Below are 5,116 nucleotides of genomic sequence, written 5' to 3' on the forward strand. Positions count from 1 at the left end.
ATGTTTCTATTAACCGCAAAGCTTTCTTAATATTAGATATCATCTATCATACTGGATTTGCTTGCATACATCACTCAATTCGCCACATGGCCATGCGTATTCATTATTTTTAAATATGTTTTTAATATTTTGCTAGGACATATTTGTCGAGCAATTTTTAATACATTACTAATCGTGGATGTACCCTTTAATTAATTTCCAAATATACCAAAATCATTCGTGTTCACATCTAGACGTGTTCAAATTACAAATCAATATAAAAAGGAGCAGAGATTGAAAGCAGAAACCACATTCACCCTGGCTCTTCTATCTTGCCTCCCTCCGAAAACCCTCTCCCTGCAGGAATGGATCCCTTCGTTTCTGACCCCACCGGTCCTGTGACAACCAGCCCCAAAACTCAGGGACAAGAGGAAGAGGGCCTTGGAACCGACCCCTCCTTCAATTCCCTTACCACTGAGTCCGTCGGCGCGAGCCCCGAAGCGGAGGGCGGCGCCGCCGCCACATAGGCGGACGATGAGGCAGAGAGTGGGGCGCCCGGCTCCCCTTCCCCGCCCCGACCGCCGCCGAGCATCTCCGAAGTATGTTGACAAAGGTGTATAGCATGGAAGATATCGCCATCTCTTGGTTGTTATGTTGACAATGAAAGTATTCCGCTCAAAATATTATTCACCTCTATTTCAAAACTGAGCTCTGGCACCTCTACAAATCCCTGATTCCCTCTGCGAAGGGCCTATCTATTTACTTCTATGTTGAGTCATCATCCTCTTATTAAAAAGCACCAGTTGGAGAGCACCGTTGTCATTTGCATTCATTACTGTTAGTTTACATTGAGTATGACTTGACTGGATCTCTTTTACCATGAATTACAATGTCTAATCAGTCCTTGATATTTAAAGGTACTCTGCTGTGACGCCCCCGATTCAATCGTACACTAATCATGCACGCAAATGTGTATGATCAAGATCAGGGACTCACGGGAAGATATCACAACACAACTCTACAAATAAAATAAGTCATACAAGCATCATAATACAAGCCAGGGGCCTCGAGGGCTCGAATACAAGTGCTCGATCATAGACGAGTCAGCGGAAGCAACAATATCTGAGTACAGACATAAGTTAAACAAGTTTGCCTTAAGAAGGCTAGCACAAATTGGGATACAGATCGAAAGAGGCGCAGGCCTCTTGCCTGGGATCCTCCTAAACTACTCCTGGTCGTCGTCAGCGGGCTGCACGTAGTAGTAGGCACCTCCGGTGTGGTAGGAGTCGTCGTCGAGGGTGGCGTCTGGCTCCTGGACTCCAGCATCTGGTTGCGACAACCAGAAATAAAGGAAAGAGGGAAAAAGGGGGGAGAAAGCAACCGTGAGTACTCATCCAAAGTACTCGCAAGCAAGGAACTACACTACATATGCATGGGTATATGTGTAAGGAGGCCATATCTGTGGACTGAACTGCAGAATGCCAGAATAAGAGGGGGATAGCTAGTCCTATCGAAGACTACGCTTCTGGCAGCCTCCGTCTTGCAGCATGTAGAAGAGAGTAGATTGAAGTCCTCCAAGTAGCATCTCCAAGTAGCATCTCCGGTAGCATCGCATAGCATAATCCTACCCGGCGATCCTCCCCTCGTCGCCCTGTGGAAAAGCAATCACCGGGTTGTCTGTGGAACTTGGAAGGGTGTGTTTTATTAAGTATCCGGTTTTAGTTGTCATAAGGTCAAGGTACAACTCCAAGTCGTCCTGTTACCGAAGATCACGGCTATTCGAATAGATTAACTTCCCTGCAGGGGTGCACCACATAACCCAACACGCTTGATCCCATTTGGCCGGACACACTTTCCTGGGTCATGCCCGGCCTCGGAAGATCAACACGTCGCAGCCCCACCTAGGCAAAGCAGAGAGGCCAGCACGCCGGTCTAAACCTAAGCGCACAGGGGTCTGGGCCCATCGCCCATAGCACACCTGCACGTTGCGTACGCGGCCGAAAGCAGACCTAGCCTAGTGGCATTCCAGTCCAATTCGGCGCGCGCCGCTCCGTCGCTGACGTCTGAAGTGCTTCGGCTGATACCACGACGTCGGGATACCCATAACTACTCCCACGTAGATGGTTAGTGCGTATAGGCCAGTAGCCAGACTCAGATCAAATACCAAGATCTCGTTAAGCGTGTTAAGTATCCGCGAATGCCGAACAAGGCCAGGCCCACCTGTCTCCTAGGTGGTCTCAACCTGCCCTGTCGCTCCGCCACAAAGTAACAGTCGGGGGCCGTCGGGAACTCAGGCCCACCACTACCTGGATGGAGCCACCTGCCCCTTCAGCCCCCATCTCCAAACAGTATCACCAGTAATGTAACAGTGTAAAGTATATAGTATATGCCCGTGATCACCTCCCGAAGTGATCACAGCCCAGTAGTATAGCATGGCAGACGGACAAGAGTGTAGGGTCACTGATGGAACACTAGCATCCTATACTAAGCATTTAGGATTGCGGGTAAGGTATCAATGACTGTAGCAGCAATGACAGGCTATGCATCAGAATAGGATTAACAGAAAGCAGTAACATGCTACACTACTCTAATGCAAGCAGTATAGAGAAGAGTAGGCGATATCTGGTGATCAAAGGGGGGGCTTGCCTGGTTGCTCTGGCAAGAGAGAGGGGTCGTCAACTCCGTAGTCGAACTGGTCAGCAGCAGCGTCGCTCTCGTAGTCTACCGGAGAGGAGAGTGGGAAGAAATAATGAATACAGAGCAAACAAAGCATCACAAAATATAACAAGGCAATACGCGGTGTTCGGTGTGCCCTAACGCGGTAGTAGGTGATACCGGTGAAGGGGGGGAAACATCCGGGAAAGTATTCCCGGCGTTTCGTGTTTTCGGGCAGAGGAGCCGGAGGGGGAAAGTTGCGAGTTCGATAGGTTAGGGGTGTGTGGCGGACGAACGGACTGCATATCCGGATTCGTCTCGTCGTTCTGAGAAACTTTCATGTATAAAGTTTTTCATCGGAGTTATGATTAATTTTCTATGATTTTCCAATGTTTTAAGTATTTTCTGAAATTTCTGGATTTATTATATTTAGTTTAATCTGAATTGATCAAGTCAATTTGACTAGTCAAAAGGGCATGTGTGGCCCACATGTCATAGACTATTTTCCTAAACAAATAAATAAACCTAACTTATCTAAATGAGGACCCACATGTCATCTACTACTAAAGTAACTTGGCACTAATAAAACTAGCTAAGGGGCAAAAATAATCCTAAAACTAATCCATCTAATTAAATTAGACCTAAACTAATTTTGGGGCAGCCCCACACACATGGCACATCGGCCACACACACACGCACAAACACAGTGCACGTAGCTAGGAGTTACTTCTGTTTCCTTTTAACAAAACAAGGCATTTTGCGATTTTGATAGGATTTAATCTAGGCATCGAAAGGATTTGGTCCAGTGGAATAAAATGGAGTTTGTCAAGTATACTCTCTGCCCAAATTTATTTTTATCCACATAAGAACTTGTTTTGTGGATGATTATTGGCTGTCAAAGGGGCTACTCAATGTGAGTTTGCCGAAGCTAGCTGCAGCTACAGTAACTGAATGTTACTATAGCTAGCAGTCAGTAGGAGCGGCAGTACAAGGTAGATAGCAGCAGCGCTAGTAGCAGCTTCAGTAAGCAGAAGCAGCAGCGGCAGTAGCGCAACACCGAGGGGCGCGGGTGGGGCGATGCAGCTTCAGCAGCAGGAGCGGGCCACGGTAGCGGGCGGCTACGGGCGTGTGGGCGACTAAGGTGGCCGCGGCCAAGCGCAGGCACGCACGTGTGTGCACAGCCGAGGCGAGGCCAGGAGGGCGCGGGGTGAAGGGGAAAGGGCCATGGCAAGCGACATGGGAGCACAGGCTCCGGCCATGGCAGCCACGAACGAGCACGGGGACGGCCGCATATGAATGGATCGAAGTGAAAAACGGGGGGGAATCGGGGGAGGGCCTCACAGCGGGGTGCTTGGCGTGCTCGTTGTAGTCGGAGAGGACCGGAGGCGAGCGGATCGACAACAGCGTTGCAGCGGCCGAAGGTAGAAGAAGATGAGGATGGCGAGCTTTCAGTGCAGGCGTCGTTGGAGGAGCTTCCCGGCTCCGTTCCGCGGCGAAGGAGAGCGAGGGCGAGGCGGCCGGAGTCTCTCGACATAGAGAGGCGGCGAGGGGTGACCGACGGCCACGCCGACCGTGATGACGGAGCGAGGACGGTAGCGGTCAGGTGCGGGGCGGATCTGGGTATTGTGAGGGAGGGGATTAGGGTTTCTGGGGTGTGGGGTGGCCTATAGGCTAGGGGGCGGCCGGCTGGGCCATGGCCCAGTTGGGCCAAGGGGTCCAGTGGGGGGGAGGGGTTCTCTTTTGCTTTAGTTTAGTTTTTTGTTAGTTTGTTTTTCTATTTTATTTCTTTTCTTCTTTTCTGTTTTATTAAATTTCGGTGTTTATGAAAAATCCAAGTTGCACCTAAAATATTTTTAATACTTATGCCACTACCGCAATTAACTTGGCACCTAATATAAAATCATTCGTAATTGTTTATTATTTTATAATTATTTAACTAATTGTTTTTGCTACTATTTTATTCATTTTGAGTATTTACATATTTTATACAAGTGTGGTTTCTCCACCATAATTACCTACGCATTATTTGGCACAACCAGAACATTTTAGTTTTATTATTTGAAAACTTTTGTTGTTTGCCTATATTTTAAATTTGAATTTGAATCGTTTTGAACTAACACGAGTTTACCAACAGTAACCTAGGTGACGTGGCATCATTAGCGCACGGTTACTGTAGCTTGATTACCCGGGCGTCACATCTGCATTTATATTTTGCGGTCTCAGAAAGGGCTAGCAAGATACTATCTTGTCATATCATATTATGATTGTTTTGAGAAAGTGTTGTCATCCGAGATTTATTATTATTGCTCGCTAGTTGATTATGCCATTGATATGAGTAAACATGAGACCTAAGCGTTATTGTGAATATGGTTAGTTTATAATCTTTGCTGAAAACTTGAATGCTGGCTTTACATATTTACAACAACAAGAGCAAACAGAGTTTGTAAAAGTTTTCTTTATCATTTTCAGTTTGTCAACTGAA

This window comes from Triticum aestivum, chromosome 7A, assembly GCF_018294505.1.
Source record: "Triticum aestivum cultivar Chinese Spring chromosome 7A, IWGSC CS RefSeq v2.1, whole genome shotgun sequence".
NCBI lineage: Eukaryota > Viridiplantae > Streptophyta > Magnoliopsida > Poales > Poaceae > Triticum > Triticum aestivum.